Source organism: Dermochelys coriacea, chromosome 1 (genome assembly GCF_009764565.3).
Source record: "Dermochelys coriacea isolate rDerCor1 chromosome 1, rDerCor1.pri.v4, whole genome shotgun sequence".
NCBI classification, from domain to species: domain Eukaryota; kingdom Metazoa; phylum Chordata; order Testudines; family Dermochelyidae; genus Dermochelys; species Dermochelys coriacea.
The window spans coordinates 115,459,307-115,477,978 of record NC_050068.2 but is presented as its reverse complement, the minus strand read 5'-3'; the positions used below and the strand labels follow the sequence as shown (position 1 = coordinate 115,477,978).

Here is an 18,672-nt window from a genome sequence, read left to right as displayed (position 1 = left end):
CACATTTCCCTCCCTCCCCCCACTTTTTTTGGTAAGATATGTAAGAATAAACATTACAGCTCTGGGCTTTTAAATTCTCCAGATGGAGTCATAAAATACTTAGTGTGTATGTGTATATATGTGTGTGTGTGTATGTATACACACACACACACACTGTACATGTGAGGACACATGCCTGCTATTCACAACGAGGACGGAAAATCTGAAGGCATAACCACTGAACCACATTTCGAACAACACACTTGAACTAGTTTAGTTAACTTTAAAGGCAGGGAACCGCTAAGAGTGTGGCAGTGGAAGTTTCTCCCTCCCACTTGAAGATCTACAAGGGAAGGCTTCACGTCTCTCTGGACATATGAGCACTTAGCCCAGTTGCTGATTTTTACAACACCATCGTACTATATAGTTAGAGTCTCGGTTTATAACGCGTTCATATGAAACATGATTTGCCAGCTCATACCACGAACGGGGTGGACTAGCCTTCTGATGAATGTGTGATTATATTCTCCCTATTTCTCCCCCCGCCCCGCCACAAAGCGATTCACTTACCCTGGCGGTGGTCCTCCGCTCCACTCGACCCACACACATCTACACACACAGGAAATCGGTTTCATCTAAAGGAAAATCTGAGATCAACATTTTATCTGCTCAAGATAAAGGCACACACACACATAGGGCTCAGAGCTCAGGAGCCCTGAGTCTGGACGAAGAAGGGGGAAAAAAGGGGTATCAGGACAAGAAATCCTGTTTCCAGCTGTGTTATGAGGTCTGGCATGGAAAGGAGCAAAATATTCTACTCATCCCCAAGCCTAGGATTCACCCCTCCTCCCTTTCTCTCTTGTTTTGACTTACGTATGTTTATAGTAGGAGCAACTGGCTCACAACTAGAGCCGTTGCCGAGAGTGCGTTTAAAGGGTGGCTGCTTTACTCCACTATAATTCAGTTCCTGCATGTCAGCCTCAGCCCCGCGTCATCTGGATACTGCAGACAAACGGCGTTAAATATGCATAAGGAAGAGTTCATCTCTTAAAGGAGAACTTACCCGGACAGAAAGTTCGCGGTCCAACAGTAGGAACACAGGCGTGGTGGGTATTTCTTTTTCATTTGTAGAACCCTAATCCTTTCCTAGGGTGTTAATTTAAATACCCAGCCCACAGAGCTGTATAGATCGTTCCCCTGTCTACTTCTGATTCATGTAGCCTGGGTAGGGGAAACAATCAAAAAAGGACCTTTAGAATTTTAGTTTCATGAACGTATCAAGATTTTCACTCCAGGGAGCCCCCTGAGATGCTGAGAGCGATCTGAGGGGCATGAAACTTCCCATATGGGGATCACACGGTCGCAGCACTTACAACCTATGCTGTTGCCATATAGTTAGTTGTTTACACGTATGAGGTTTTTAAAAAATCAGATCCTAAAAGAGAGCAAACTGGGACTTTAAAGTGGGGGGTGTGTGGGGGGGTCCATACAGGTGCATGCTTTCTTTGCAGCTTCTGAACAGGCTACATCACTGATGAACAAGGGGCTTGAATATTTGTTTGATCAAGCCTTACATGTTAATGCTCTCTCGCTCGCTCTATCTCACACACACAGGCCCTGCAGTTAATGTTTAGCCAAATCCATATTTTTTTTAAAAAATATTTATTTATTTATTTATTTACTTATTTATTTTTGGTCAGACGAACGCACAGCTCAGAAATGGATCGGCAGCACGTCTAGGAGAGAGTTGAAGTTTTTTTCCAATGATGAGAGGATTTGCATTTGTCTAGAGCCATATCTTCACATGTTTACTAAGAGCAAGATCCTGAAATCCATATTCAAGTTTTGAAGTCAATAGCGGTGCTGACTGAATAAGGGCTGCAGGTTCATGCTCTCTCTCTCTTTCACACACACACACATACACACACACGGTGGAAAACTCACTGCCATAAAGGGCTCTCGCTAGACAATTTCAGTCAGAGATCTGTTGATGTTAGAAAGTCCCCACGTGAGACATAAATGCTGCTTGAGAGATCCTAACTTCCCTACCACTCATGTTCATCTTTTTCTTCAGATCTCCCCTTCTACTGTTTTATGATCCAATATTTTCTCTCTTTTTAGGTGTCATTTCTTTTCGTTTCGGACAATAACACATTTTTACAAATGGTTGTAAAGTCTTTAGCGCCATCTAACGGGAGCAATACGTCTTTCTGCTCCACAGAGAATATGGCTAATTAATAAGCGGTTTGTTCAGTTTTGTTCCCTTTTTCCTCCTAATTTTCTAATTGCCAATTGCACATTTGTTAAAATACAAATTATTACAGGATACAGGAGTGTGTTATCTGGATTCCCTTTATGGAATTGCAAACTGCTCCAAAGACAACCAACAGGATTATAATGTTCCAAACTCTGCCTGCTTCAGGGGATTTTTTTTTTTTGTTGAGCTTCTATCCATTTGCCTGAAAGCACCTGCTTCTACTTTTAGAGATCTCTGCATGCAGAAAATGAGCTACAATCTTGCACCTCTCTGGAAGAAAAAAATTCGGGAGCAAGTCCTAATGGTAGCCTGATTTGTGTAAAACAGTTTGCGGGTGTGGGATGCAAAGTATATTTTAAATGTACATGATGCATCTGTTTTTCTTAAATTCAACAGGTACATTATAAAGTCATTAAGTGTCTAAAACTTTTCTTCTCTCTTCCCCCCCCCCCCCCCCTTTAATCTGACTCGAGCAGAAAACTGAGCTGTACGGTAATGAGATTTATGGTGGGGAGGGGGGGGCAGAATGAGTGTTAGACAATCTCCTAACCTGCAAGAAATGGCTTCATGATCCTTTTGGGGGGGGGGGGGGACGACGGGGGACGACATAGGAATCAATTACTTGAAAAGATTTTACAGCAAAGTTCTTGACACTGAAGAGGAGGTACCTGTAGTAAGAGAGGGGGATTTAATCCCCTATACAATATCTGCTCAAAGGTCCAACTGTGTTTTGTAACCTAGTAGAGGCTTTACACCCCAGGAATTTTCAGCAGACTATATGGGAACTTTGGCTTTTTTTTTTTCTCTCCCAGTTGCAGCTGTGAGGAGCTGGCAGACCAGCCCCTTTCCTAAGAAATAAAAAGGTGAAATGAACAAATGCCACCTTGGCCTGAATGAATGCTGGTGTTTCAGGGTTAAGTTATATGTTGAGTATATCAATGGGCAGCCAGAGGGCCTTTTGGTTTGGGATGTGGCTCAGCCCCAGACATTTTCTGCGGAACCAGTAGTAAACAGCAGTACCAGAGGAAATGTAGAGTGGGATTTTCACAAGCATTCAGGATTAGCCTAACTCTGCTCCCAGCGGAGTAAAAGAGCTAGGTCAACACTGAGCATTCTTAAAAACCCCACTTTTAATATAGACAGAGGCCTGTACGACAAACTGACTGCTGCATTCTATCACCTCTATCTACTGCACTTGTGTATTCAGTCCCAAAGGAAGGCAGAAAGTATTCTCTCTACACGTTGCAGGATTTTACTCCATGAACAGTAACCTTGTTGTAACCTTAAGTATCAAGAATTGTATTTACATCTGTTAATTCTTCAAATCAGATTTACTTAGAGTCCATTTCTGAAATTATGTGATAACTGGATGCAGATCTCTGTGAAGTTCTTGTTTCCTATATCATGTACAGTTAAAACATCTTACATCATGTCCAGGAGGACAACATTATTGAACTGATAAAGGAAAATATAATGTAATGCTCCTTTAGATAAGCAACTAAAAAGGGAAATGATCAAAAGTGCATCTCTTCTGAAGCTGATGCTCCATGCTGCACTATATTAGGCAGACAGTTCATCATCATCATAACCACTGAACCAAACCATTCTGTGTTGTGTTGCCAAATTTTATGTAAGGTTTTGCATTGTTAAAGTTATAGGAGTGATTTATAACAACCACTGCTCTGGGCGATCTTCTGACATTTTATGAACATTACTGACTCATAACAAAGTATATACCCTCCCCCTTTGATCCTGCCATCTCAGTGAACCTTGCAAATATACGTGAAGTTTCACAGCACCCAAATAAGGTAGGTATTATTAGTAATCTTATTTTATATGTGAGAAAATTGAGACAGAGCCCTACATTTTCAAAAGTGACTAGTGATTTTTATGCCAGGGTTTGTGGGTGCCCAAGCTGAGACTCCTTAAAGAAACCTGATTTTCAGAAAGTACTGAGCAGCCACCCGCTGAAAACCAGGCTACCTCGAGGTGTCTCCAAGTAGGCACCAAAAAACGGAGACTCTCCAAATCATTAGTCACTGTAAAAAATTAGGCCAAAGAAGGTTAGTGTCTTATCCAAAGCCACATAGGGAAACAGTGCAGAATGAGGACTAGAAGGCAGCTCAGGTTTTTAGTCATGTGCTCTAATCATTAGACAACAGATGATGTTACCATCTTTTTACATGATGAATTATCATAAGCTAAACCACAATTGACTTTTATTTTGGTATGAGGATGATGCTTTTACAGCCTTTGTCCTGGGCTGAAAAGTTCATGCCTTGACAAATACCTAGAATCCCAATATTAGGAACCAGTTTATTCCACAGAAGATCCAGAGAAATCTCTAAAAAAGTATCAGCTCCATTGTGAAATATATATAACATACTTCCAATTATGTTATCTTTTACATTGTAGAAACAAAAATACCTTTCGCTTTCTTAAATGAGGAATAAATATGGGGAAAGCTGTCCCAAAATACTCTACCCACATGTTGTTCAAATCAAATATTTCTTAGGGGTATTTATCAGTTGTCCCCTTTCTTAAGAGTCCGAATGCAGGAGGATGGCTATTGACATGGATCTTTGTCATAATTTCCAATTTAATAAGAAAGGTCCAACATGAACTTAGTGCAGGATTGATACTTTTACCTACAAAGCAGCCATCCAGAGAGGATTTTGTTTTAATCAGCTAGGAAATAAAGATTGCAACTTAACCTAAAATATGCCATCTATTTTCTTTTGCTCATATAATCTGATGTACTTCTGGGTTTTCTTTTTTATTCAAAGAAGTTAAGCTGCAGCTCTGAAAGTCTTTCAGCATTGTGGCTTTTCACATACTCAGAAGATGAGTGCAACTCTTAAAGGAAACTGAAGGCAGACTGGATCTCTCTGTCGGTCCCAGAAGGGACACAAGCAGGATTAGTTGCAGAAGGGTAAAGGTATTTTACATTGTTACAATCCCTTGGTTAGAACACCTGAAGGCTCTGATCCTGAATCCACTGAAGTTGATGGAAACAGCATTCTATTCTTTTTACTGAGCCCATCAATGAGGTATTTAAATGGTCCTTATGTTTTTTTTCTAGAGCTCATTTAATATTCGGGTGGATAAATAACCTGTCAACCTCCACAGACTTTCTTTATCCTTTTTGCCTTCCTGCAGAAAGATTAGGGGTCAGGTTCTCCTTAGTCTAGTTTCTTAGTACCACTCCAGTAGACCAAAGGAGCTCTGAACTCCATGGCTACAATTGCTAAACCTAGGTGTATAAAGTTAGAAACCTAAATCCACACTTGGGCATGATGAGAATAATAGTGGATTGATTTTCAAAGGTGCTAAGGACTTGCAGCAGCAAGTGATGCAACAAGAGTGGTGGATGCATAGTACCTATGAAAAAAGGCACTTTTTATTTAGATGTCAATGTATGGATTTAGGTGAAAAGAAAAGGAGTACTTGTGGCACCTTAGAGACTAAAATTTATTTGAGCATAAGCTTTCATGAGCTACAGCTCAATTCATCGGATGCATCCGATGAATTGAGCTGTAGCTCACAAAAGCTTATGCTCAAATAAATTTGTTAGTCTCTAAGGTGCCACAAGTACTCCTTTTCTTTTTGCAAATACAGACTAACACGGCTGCTACTCTGAAACCTGGATTTAGGTGAGTAACACTAGGTACACAAGTTTGAAAATGTTGGCCCATGTGTCCTATTTCTTCAGGGCCCTCTAATCTTAAACCTTTACCATAGAAAACTCTTAATCATTTCAATGTTCCACCTTGCTAACAATATGGTTTGAATCAGATACACTGCACGGAGACTATTTTGATTTTTAAAAAGAACAACCTTCTGTTTTTATTTCTTTGGGTATGAAAAAAAAACTTGGTGGAGCTTGTCTACCTTGATAGTCAACACACAGCATGTGCATTGTGATACGGATGCACTGATACGACATGTTTTCTTTCATTACCAAAATAACCTAGCAGTTAAAATAGCCTTGCTGAAGAATCACATTCATTTAGCAATCATGCAATTTCACAATAAATATTGATATCACATTTTAGGACTACCCATTGGGGAAAATACAACTCTAAGCAGTAGTAAAAGAAGGTTGAATAACAGCAATTTGTGAAATTAGTTACAGAAGCAAAGGTTGCCTTTTCTCTTAAAGCCCTGTATTCATCTGGAAATCGTAACATCTTTGCACGTGATCCAATGCTGACTATGACTTTACGATCAACGTAGACAAGGACAAGTTGTGTTCAGCATGATGTCACATAGCGAGGGCAAGGTTTCAGCATGACGAGCTGCCATGAAGCTGAACATGATTTGTCCTTGACACTGAACGCAAATTCGTGGTCAGCATCATGTCAAGTAACGCAAATTATTAAACATACAGTATTGCCAATCCCAAGTGATCAAAAATCACCCATCAGCCCCCCAAAATCCCAGCATTGGCTTAAAAAGCATTACATTTAAAAATAATAATACATTTGGGGTTCTTTTATTTACCTTCTGGTTTCCGAACCTTTAAAAGGTAGTTGGAGTTTAGGCTTTTCTCCACTATCTTGAGGGCTAGAAACTTCCTTTTGTAAAAAATGAAAGCTGAGATTTTCACATGGCCTCAGGAGCTGGACTTGAAGAAAAACACCAAATATAGCGAGACTTGCGTTAAAATCATTAAATTCATCCTGTCCAGATGGCCAGCACCAAGCTTATGGAGAGATGGATTTGTACTATAATAGTACAGAGGAAGACAGAATAACCAGTCACTAGATTTGTGAGCAAAACATATCTCAGAGACCTTGTCACCTCTATGCTTTAGAGTAAACTTTCCTCCATGGTACTTCAGCTTCCTGGGGAAAGGGCAAAGGGAACTGGACTACAAAAAACAAAGGTAATTTAGTTGATTATTGCACTTGCTCATCTTTGAGGACGATCTTGGTCATGTCTACTTCCTCAAAGTCTAGGATACACCTCATTCCTGATTCTCCATGGAAGATTTCCTATTGCTTTCCATGGGAACAGGTCTAAGCCCTTAGCTCTGCAATTAGTATCATAGTTCCAGTCACTGGCAAAAGTTTAGCACTGCACAAGTACAAAACAATGTGTAAATACTTACAAATTCGTTATTTTTCACTCTGTGTGTGCGGGGGGGATTGGGGAGGAGGGAGGAATACTGGAAGGGCCTACTTCTCCAGGCATGGCTTCTCCAGTCTTAATATTTCAAATGGTAAAGGACAGTTGTTATTGAGCTATGTGTGAGCAAAACAATGTGTAAAATTGTACCTAAAAGTGTATTCTCCTCATCTTTCCATTATTCAAAAATTGATGGATGGATTTAGCTCAAAGTTTAAAAGAAATATTCACCCTCTGGCTCCAAGATGAGAAATTTCAGCTGGGAAGGAGAATATTTACGAAAGTTCTGAGCACATGGAAAAAAGAGGAAGTTGTGGTCCATCCTTAGCTATCACGAAAGCTATAATAGACTCCTGCTCTCTTTTCAGTTTCAAAAGGCAGCAAAAAGAAAGGGCAACATTTGGAAAGTGTACTGAAATTGGGTGCCTCACTCTTGTGATGATCAGCTTGAAGGTCTAAGTATCCCACACTCTAAGGAAGTCACTTGGAGGTGCAGGTGTTCAGCACCGCTAGAAATGAGGGGCAATGTGTTTCATTCCCACACACACACCAGCCTTTACTATTTAGTATTATTATTTGTATTATCAGAGTACCTAGGAGCTCCAGTCATAGCCCTGGACCCCCACTGTGCTAGGGGCTATACAAATACAGAACAAAAAGACAGTCCCTCTCCCAAAGAGCTTACATTCTATGTATTAGACAAGAGACAACTGATGGATAGAGACATGGGTGTACAAGAAAACAAATTTGACTTCTGCTCTACCAAAAGCAAAAGCACATTCAGGGAAAAAATTTTAAAGAATCTCCTAATTGCGTGTTTGCAAAATTGCTCACACACCAACCTGATGAGTTCAAAAATCATGAGCCAGAACCTAAAATCAAGAGATTGGCCTAAAAATCATGAGATTTATTTTGAAAATAAATAATTTGTGCTTTTTCATTAAACTTTATTTCTTTCTTTTCTGTCTTCTGACCTTTCCCTGCTCATTCCCGGTATGAGACAGCCATAGGTTAACAATTCAATGCTCCAGCTCCCCATACAGCTTCTCCTTGACTCTTCTCCTCCCTCCCACTGCACACAGCCCTCCCTGCTCCTCCAATCTTCCCACCAGGCTCCTACCATCCCCAACTCCCCCACCTGGCAGGCTCCTGCAGCTGTGCCCTGTCACCCAGCAAAATCCTGCCCCCCTCCCAGGCCCATTTCCCCCCAGTAACCTCCTGTAGCCTTTCCAGCTCCCTAGCCTCCAGTCTTCTGGCAGACTCCAGCAGCTTCCCAACTTTAACTGCCTTCATGAGGTGGAGTGCAGTAAGGCCCCTGCTGTGGAATTTAGAAGGGCAGCTCTTCTGGCCAGTCAAGGGGCAGAGGACAAACAAGCAGTTATGGCTGCCTGTGGCACAGCAGCCTCTATCAGCCAAGGGGGAAACTGCAGGTGGTTCTGGCAAAAGTTCCTTTGTCATCTGGTGAGATTCCGAGCAACCCCCAAATTTGGATGCAATGATAGCTTTGCAAGTGCAGTGCTAGCAACACTGCATTCCCATCTGCCTGCTCAAACTGGAGTCCCTTCAAAATGTGACCATGTCACATCTGAAGTCAATGGAGTTACATTAGTGTAAAGCTGGTGTAAGTAAGAGGAGAAGTGGTTACTTGTTTTCAAACTTCCATTGCCAACAAAAAATGGCACAATGAACAGTTTAGAAGCATACCCCTCTATTCTCCATAACAATGTGTACTCTTTTTCGTATTTCAGGACATGACTTTTTTCTGCATTGTAGGCCTGTCACTCTCTGAAGGAGGCCGCGCTTCCTCACGGCCGCATACCTGTAAAGGTGAGCTCAAAATGGGGAATTAGCTGCACCTAGTGCTCCGTCCCTCAGTCAGCATGGGGCAGCATACAGTTAGTAGGCTTTGACCTACAATCAGGACAGAGCTGCTAAGCAGTCTATGAGCCTCAGGTAAGGGTGAGCACCAACAAAGTCTAGTGGCACAGGTAAAGGTGAGCACCAACAAAGTCTAGGGCTGGGTGAAGACAGAGGTAGTCAATAGGATACCATGGGCCTCCTGGCCTAAGATGGGGTGCTGCCACCGAACGGTGGGGTGCTAGGTGGTAAGGGGATGCGAGCCTGCCCAACTCCACCGCCTCCCAGCCAAGGGCCCTGATAGTGGCAGAGTGGTCCGCCTCTGCATCAGCGGGGATCCAGCCAAAACACGCTGACCTCGTATCAGGCCAGCACTCAGCCAAATTGTTGTCTCGTTTCCCTGGGCTACTTCCTACATCCCCACGGTTTGGTACCTCTATGTTGTCGTTGTCCTCTGTCTCTCCAGGGTAGGTGGCCAGGAGCAGCCCTAGTAGCTCGTAGGTGTCTCACTCAGCCAGTGGCCCTGGGATCTCTGGCCAGTCCCCAGGAGGCAGCCCTGGCAGCTCCTCTGCAGGCTCCAGCAGCAGGCAGGATACATCCATCTCCTGCGGTGGCTCCACCACAACTAAGCTGCAGGGCCCATCTTTTGTACTTCCACTTCCTGTCCTGCCCTTCCGCTTCCAGTGAGGCGGACATGGCTTTCCTGGTTCTGCCCACCAGGGGGCGTGTTGTGATCCTTCCCTGTCACTCTTTGAGGAAGGTCACGCCTCCTCGCTACATGCATGTAATTATGAAGAGCACTATATCACTCCATTATACAAGTAAGGGCCTGATCCTCTTCTCACTCACATTAATTTTACATCAGTGTAACTCAACTGACTCAAATGGACTTTCTCCTGATTTTGGCCAGTGTGAGAGGAGAATAAGTTCCCTTTGGGCACCCAGACTTGTGTGCTGAATGGGAAATGTTCAGTGATAAACCCTGGAATTCCATGCATGAATCAAAGGAAATGTATTTTTATATCATTTCAACAATATCTTATTGTATTGCTTTGTAAGTAGTAAAAAATATCATTAATACTAACAATTTTCATAGTTTAAGGGTTATTGGGAGAGGTCTGTCACAAACTGTTTTCTGCTGTCTCTGGAAAAGTTAATGCAATTTTTTTTTAAAAGTAGATAAAATGAAAGCTTAGAGGGTGAGATGAGAACATTCCTGGGTGAAGATGTGAGAGGACGGACTTGATTTGGTAGTTTCCTGCCATCTCTCTCACTTTATTACTGTGATGGGAATGCAGGTAGAAAAAGTGAGCAGTTTTTATTTGTAAGAGCACAAGGGGTTGTGTCAGTTCCAAATGTTAATCAGATGACCCACTCAAATATGATCAAAAGAAGGTGTCTGCAGAATCACATATTTAGTGCTATACCCAAGTAATACTTGTGTAAACGCCAACAATATAAAAATATGCATTTGCATGGAAACAGCAATAGTTTTTTTAGAAGATTATAAAGAATCTATAACTTGATTCACTGACTCATGTTAAAAACAATCATAAGACATTTCCATTTGACTATTGCAAGACTTTTTGCATGACTGACGGCTTGTCTTCTACTTTCTGTTTCACCCTGACCTTTATATTACAATTAGTGTTGGGCAAGCTGGCAAAGGTGTGGTATTGCGTTAAGTTCAGATAAGCATCTAAAAGTTCAGCTGAAGAGCTGAAGTTGAATTTTGAAAGGAACTTCTGTCATCCTCTCTCCTCTGCAAACCTCCACATCAATCTGTCTTACAAATATCCAGCCATACTTAGCTGGGTCCATCAAAATATACTGTATTTTGGCTTAGCTGGTATTCTTATATCATCATCTTCTCTCTTCCACTGAGTGCTATTAAAGAAAGCTCAGCAATAACTGTCAGTCTGGACAATTTCAAAATATACCCACCAAGCCTCCAGTGACATAGTTCCAACAGCATTTAATCCTCTGCAAACAGCTTGCTAAAAGAGACAACTAGGCCACTCATATGATTAGAAGTGTATGGGCAATGCTTAAAAGTTTGCTGCATAGCCATATCGGACAGGAATGTGAAAAAATTAAACCCCTAACTGTCATAACTATGCTGGCAAAAGACCTAGTGTAGGTGCAGCTTACGTGGAGAAGAAAATCCTTTTGTTGCTATGGCTTATTTTGTTCAAGGAGCTGGTACAAGCTATCCCAGCAAAAGCACTCTTTTTCTGGTATAAGCTGTGTCTACACTAGGAGGCATAGATCTATGAGTATACCTATATCAACAAACCCTTTTGAGAGTAAACAGGCTACTTGTCCTTTCCACTCTATCAAAAAGCTGAGAGCTGGGGCTTTCTTTAGTGGTGATTATCTAGCTAGAGATGGAGCAGAGATGATATACAATGCTGGAAACCATCTGCTTGGTGGGCTCCATCATGCATGCCCTCCATTCAGAGAACTCTCGCTGAAGTCAATGGGAATTTAGCATGCAGATGGCTTCCAGGACTGGGACCAACACTAGTTTAAAAACAGCTCCTACATCTCTGTATTTGTAGTATGATGGCATGACACTAAGTGTATTATTTTCCATACAAAGAGTTCGAGTATTAGTGAGTACCAAAAAAATGGCAAAAAGGTGCATTACATAGCAATAGATTTGTCCATTGTTCTTAGATGAGTTTAAAGCAGCTCAGCAGTGGCTTGACTTGCATAGCCCAAATGTATCCAAAAATAGTTTGTTTTCTTTCTTTCTTATATGGATTACATCTCTGTGGAATTTGAGACAACATGGTCCACTTAAACTCACAGTAATATTTGATCATATAAAACTGAAGTGTAGAAGTTTACGGGTACTACAGCTTTCTGTTGTAATGGATTCATAACTGATGTGTCAATTAGAAAAAATAGTGGTGTCTCCTAAAACAAGGTTCATTTTAATGCAACAATGCTTGTTAATAGCAAATCTCTCATACAAAACAATATAACTCTGTACATGATCATTGCCATATACACATATTATACATATTCACTGAAGACATGTTGAGGAGTCAGTCAGATGATCTGTATAGCTCTGGGATATGGCTATTGATTTAATAGTAAATTAAATTAGAGAAAGTATTGTCTAGCAGTTAAAGCACAGCCTTAGGAGTGACTTAGGCAAGCAACTTAAACTCTCTATATCAGTTTCACTCTCTTCAAAATAGGGAATAAGAATACTTCTTTATCTTACAGAGGCACTTGAGGATTTATGAATGTATCTAAAATAGTTTGACATTTTTGATGAAAAGTGCAATATATGTGTGAATTATTATTATTATTATTGAATAATGATTATTGGAATAAATCTGGACATTTAACTTCAGACATTTGAGGCAGGTTAGGCATTAGCCCCTTTACTGCTACTATCTATGTGGGCTTTAGGCCAGGTTGTCCTCTGTTCAGATCTTTGTCCCACAAGGCAAGCGTTTTCACCCCTGGCATTTCCCTCAGTTTGTTCTGTGTGGGGCAGGAGGCTTAGTTCATGGAACATACAGATCTCCTGAGACCCTCTAGAAGTCTTACCCAACTGGTTGGAGGCCCTGTGCCTCTGTGCTATCTGCCACCACCTTATTTCCCTGCTTCTCTGGCAGCACGACCCTGAGGGAGATATGGAGCCATAGCTTCCCACTCTCTTTGCTGTCCCAAAAACCATGCTTCAAGGGATTGTTCCAAGTATGGAGAATGAGCTCACTTAAAGTACTTCTGAAACGGTGAGCACTAAGTTAGGCGGGGAATCCCTGTCGAGCTGTCGGGGATGCTACAGAGAGATTGGTTGTCCCTCTGACTCACTTATGGAAGGGCCTCTGTGCCATCCCCTTCCCAACTATGGCTCCACATCCCCAAGGTACCCCCAGAGATCACACTTCTCCCTTTTGCACCCCCTTTCTGTGCCAGAATCCACCAGGTGTTCATCCCTTCCGCCCACAGAAGCAAAGATGATGATTTGGCTTTAATGGCCTAGCCCCATTTCTCAGATCACATCTGGATGACGGTGCATACATCCAGCATTACTTTTTCAGCCTATTCGTTAATATTTTAGAATAAGTACATAATAAAAATGATGAAGGCTGTTGCCTTCAGCTTAGCTATTTACAGAAAATGCTATAAGGATATTAAACCAAACAATGGCTTGTTCTCATCTGGCTCTCCAGATGTTTGCTATGACTCTTTATTTTCTATCAATTAGTTAACCATGGTTATCTCTTTTCCTTAGCAACGTAGCTCCAAAACACAATAAAAGAAACTGAAGGCAAATAATGAGGACTAGATTGTATTTGATCACTGTCAATTGTTTAAGGGGAAAGGAGACTGCACAAAGCATTGCCAGCTTTGCACTGCTGCACAGTGGCCTGACACAAGTTCAGTCCTCTCAATGCCCCCATGGACACTATCCATTCCAAAGTGGACCCTGCAACAGTAGCCTCTCTATCAGTGGACACTGACTCCTGCCGTGTGACAGGGATGGCACCATTTGAAAATCATTCCCTTGTCATGTAAACAGGAGGGGAAACACTGAGTAGGATCTTTCTCTTACCAGCACTCTTGGGTGTGCCACTTTTATGACAGGCCCCTCTCCACACCTTCAAGAGGTTGCATGCTGCCATGCTTTACAGTGTAGCACTGCATACCTGCAGAAGCTCCTGGAGGGATTATGTCTCTTTGAGCTCTGGCCCCAATTGTGACTTCTGACTGCTTGAAAATCTGGCCCTCCACTCTTTGGAAAGTCTAGTCCTAAATGGTTCTGCCTACACAGCAATTAAACACCCCTAGGCAACCCAGGCCAGCTGAGTCAAGCTCTCAGGGCTCAGGCTGCAGGGCTGTAAAACTGTAGTGCAGCCATTCAGGCTCAGGGTGGAGCTAGGGCTCTGGGACCCTCCCATCTTATGAGGTCCCAGAGCTCAGGCTCCAGCCTGAGCCTAAACATCTGTACCTCAATTTTACAGCCTCACAGTCTGAACCCCGTGAGCCCAAGTCAGTGACCTGGGCCACCCATGGGTGTTTAATTGCTGCATGGATGTATCCAATGAGTAAGCTGGAAAGTCACCATCCTAACGCTTGTTGTTTTTGCCTAGTTCACAGGTAGCATGGAAATATTTGCAGTGTTCATGTCAAATATAATGCACAAGTCAAATAAAAATAATGCACTATGCTGTCATTTGGACGAACTCTTAAGATTCCGCTAAACACTGTTTTAACATCAGACTCAAGAAAATTCCCCATTTATTTGTATTACCTTTCTGTTTTAAAATACTGAGCATATTTCTTAATTCCAATGTATTTTAAAAAGAGAAAGAGATTCTCTGTGGAATGAAAGATTATGCTGGTCCACTTGGGGATCGACATTATTTTTTGCTGTTAAATTTCTCAGGGAATGGATGTTAATATCATGACAGGTATTTGACAGCAGTACTAGAAAAGAAAAGAGATGCATCAAGTCATTCGATTAGAGATAGAACGGAAAGGGGAAGATAGCATGTAGTGATACCTGCAAATTCTCCTGTCAGAGTGAATCTCTTGTTAGATGTAACTACACTAGTGCCTGGTCTTGGCCAGATTTGAGACAATGTGTGTTTTGCCATTGACTTGAGTAGGAGCAGGACTGAGGCTCCAAATTATGCTTTCCCATCCATGCACAGAACTCCCATTGACTTCATTAGGTGTTGCAAATTCATCTCAGGAGGCAGAATTTGGCTCTGTTAAAAATCTCCAAGCTATGGGAGTGGAGATTGTATGCAGGGCAGATCAGATATTATACAGAACAAGTATGAAATACAAACCTCACAGAATTAACATATATTGTCACATTCTATTAAGGGCTTCTGTTGGGCTAGATCAGATTAAATGCAGTGAATCCCAGTCATTTTACAGCATATGGAAATATTGTCATGGATAGATTTTTTCATTAATGAATATAATGCAGAATAATGAACAATAGACAAAAAAGAGAGATGATGTAAAGCCAATCAAAGGAAGGGCAGATGTTTAAAAAATCTTTTACTATTCAGGATTGTGATCCAACAAAAGCAATTATGTTTCTGCTTTCTCAATTCCAAAACAGCAGAAAGAGCTTTGAGGTTTTCCAGTGCCTATCTACATACTGTTAACTGAACAGAAGGTAACAATAATACCAAACATAGCCAAAGGCAACTGATTCCATGCAATGCTCATAATTTGGGACATTCATGAATTAAACGGGACCATAATCAAGACGGTGAAATATATATATTCAAAAATTGCCTAAGAAATCTATAAGAAGCCTAATTAAATCCTGCTATTCCACTGGGGGAAAAAAAGGAATAATTAAAGCAAAACAAAAGCACCATCTACAGGTGGAAATTGCACTTGGTAACTGCCCTCTGAACTCATGGAAACATAATGTTTGGGATTTTGTCAAGAAATGGCTGATGTATTGCAGCAGAAAGAAATTTTGTTTCTTGGTAAAATGATTGATGTTGTCTTTGCGAAAGGGTTTGCCAATGTCCTCCTGTTTTCTTGAATGTATAACTATTGTGATGTAATTAAATATACAGTGGACCGTATTCTGCTCACAGCATCATTAGCCAGGCAAATTGATTCAAATCAATGGGGTTGAGTGGGTATAACTGAGGGAAGAATGTGGCTCAGTGTGCACAGGACAGAAGAGGGAACTGACAAGCAAATCAAGGATGTCCAAATGCAGATAAAATCCATGACTTTATCAACATTTGTCATTATTCATCTGTGATTTGTTTCCCTCCCTGCTGTTCTTCTATCCTGCTCACTTGCCCTGGCAGGGACCTCTTCAGTAAGCCAAGCAACCCAGGCTAGGCTCCCCACTTCACTTGTTCCTTTCAGTTAGGGAAAAGAAAACCCATATTGTGTTTGTGTAGTTTTTTTTTTTTACGGGGAGCAGATGGCATTTCTTCACTGGACTATGGGGGCAAAAAACCTTGTGCATAGTGTCTTGCAACTGGCCAGCCAGTTTGCAAAAGAAACACTAGTTTATAGCTACACATTAAAATATGGACCTAGATTCTCAGCTGCACCTAGTGTCTAATGGGTGCAGCTAAGATGAGTATGAGGGGCTGTAAAAGAGCCAGCTAGGGATCTCTGATCCTGGGGTCAGTTCTTTGTTAGCCTGGCTGGTGTAGATTAGAGCAGCCTCAGGATGTAGTAATCTACATCAGATGGCTATGTCCTCTAAGACAGCAGTTCCCAAACTTTTTAGTCTGGTGACGCACCAACTGCATTTTGTCTTATTTTGCAACCCACCCGGGGTCCAAATTTGTGGGCAGAGGAGAACCAAAATCATAGGCTAGCATCCTTCTCCTCTTCCACTGCCTCCTCCTTCTTGCTCCTCAGAAGGGGCACTGACCACCCAGAGCAGCAACCTCCACCCCAGCACCGCAGCCCTAATCCTGGCCTGGTGCAAAGGGGGGGCTCCAGGGGAGTGGGAATTGGCAAGAAAATCCATCCTCTACTCACCTCATAGTGGCATCTCTGGTTCTGTGGGACTGGGCCCAGCTCTGTGCTCCAAGCATTGCAATCTGGTGCATGGGATCATGACAAGGGATGGCCAGGACAAATTTGAGTGAGTGGCATCGGGCAGTCAGGTCAAACCTGAGAGGTACTGCAATCCTATGTGCCAAGTCACAATGCCTGGAGTGAGGAGCCAGGCCAGCCCCATGGGACAAGAGCCACCACTTTGGAGTGAATGTGTGGCGGGCCCACTCTCCAACACCTCCCCTGCCCAGGGATCTCCCCTCCACACCAGGCCCACGACCCATCTAGAACCTTCCCATGGCCCTCTGGGAAACACAGCTCTTAGGGGCCATCTGTGAGATGGAGATTGGCATAGGCCAGTAGTTCTTCAGCAATGCCCCTTCCTGCCCACAACACAACAACTACTTGAAAATGGTGCTGTAGACACAGATGGAATAGGAATCAGCTGTGCCAGCTTTACACGAGCTGGGGCCTACTCCACACCAAGGGAATCCTCAAGTGAGGAGATTCAGAATCTCTCCAGTCTCTTTGCACTACCCAAGTGGTTCAAAAAGACCCAATGATTTATAGAATCTGGCCCATAGTGTCCTTATTCCTTACATCAATCAACTCAACTACTTAGAATGGTAAGGAGGAGGAAGACAAAATTCAAAGAGAATCAAAATATGTCATTTTAGTTCTTTTATGGATAAACATGCATAATCTGATGTCTTGCTTAGACAGTTATTTTAAAAGAAACTTGTAATCTTTTTAATTAAAATGAATGGAGAGGAATAGACTATAAATATGAATACAACAAAGTAGGAGTTGACAGCACACAGCCTTCCAGACAATCTCTTTCAGTTCTTAAAGAGTATAATACAATATTGGTTTTCCTCTGCAATTTTTCCATAATGTTTATGTTTGTTTTAGGTAGCAGATTACCCTTTTTTTTTTCTTTCAGATTTCATGTCATGTGGAATAGGCCCTCACTTTACAGCTAACATGGTGGAAAGCAAATGAGAGTATCTGAGAGAAAAAGAGATTTTCGGTTTAGCAGAACACACCTGAATTTTGGATGTACTATTATCTGTATTAAGCTCTGAGTATTAAAATGCTGATTGTTCCAGTCCTCATTACCTTATTTTACCTCTGCCTTTTCCCCATTGCATGCTTTGCTTTACCTCCATTGTCTGTCTGCTTAACTTGTAAAATGCTAAAAAAAGTTTTGATATTTACCTGTTTATGATTAAATTGCGAAATGATTTGCTTAGTTCTGTTCTAAATTAAGGTCTGCATTAAATGTCATAGCATTTATCTTTCCTAAAATGAGACAGCCAGGACACTAATTTCCGAGGTATTCAATCACTGCCCTGTGCCACTTGAGAGGCAGTTTGGGAATGAGCCTGCCCACAGTTCACAGCTCACTGACAGCATTGAGATGGAATCATAAAAGTCAATTAATCATTAAAAGCTGTTACAAGCACATATCGAACCAGTCTGGCACAAAATGTTAATCAGTCCCATATCAATATCATAAATTCCTGCAAATTGGAGCGATCGATACCTTTAAGGCCTAATGAATCAATTGGAGGGCACTAGGCCGCTCCTTTGGGTCCCAGTAACATGGCTGCCATGCGACTGCTACATCTCCAGGCGTGCTGCCAACAGAGGTCACCTATCCCAACAGGCTGTTCACTTCAGCAGCAGTTACCACGGTGACAGCATGTCACTGTTGCCCTAGTGTCCTTCTAGGTAAGGTGGAAACCAATGCATCACTGCCTTTGATGGATTTGTCAATAATACTTAGCAGGGGAGGGGAACTGCTCACATAACACTTGCAGGTCTGCAGTCCCTGAGCAGTTTGGGGTGATTTAATTGTTTGAAGAGATGTGTGCTTCTGCATATATGCAGGGACTAAATAGTGGTCACCGGAAGCATGA

General features: G+C 41.9%; 1 long non-coding RNA gene across 2 annotated transcripts; it reads left to right on the top strand.

Moving 5' to 3' along the window:
- Window positions 1–956: 956 nt before the first annotated feature.
- Window positions 957–17,984, top strand: LOC122459728. 2 transcript variants are annotated; one of them, XR_006280600.1, is made up of 7 exons: window positions 957–1,085; window positions 2,101–2,223; window positions 2,465–2,632; window positions 5,023–5,174; window positions 9,115–9,193; window positions 15,327–15,383; window positions 17,694–17,984. It is a non-coding gene; the product is annotated as an uncharacterized LOC122459728 (long non-coding RNA). The 2 variants fall into 2 exon arrangements; XR_006280603.1 differs by lacking the exon at window positions 2,465–2,632.
- The last annotated feature ends 688 nt before the right edge of the window (window positions 17,985–18,672 follow it).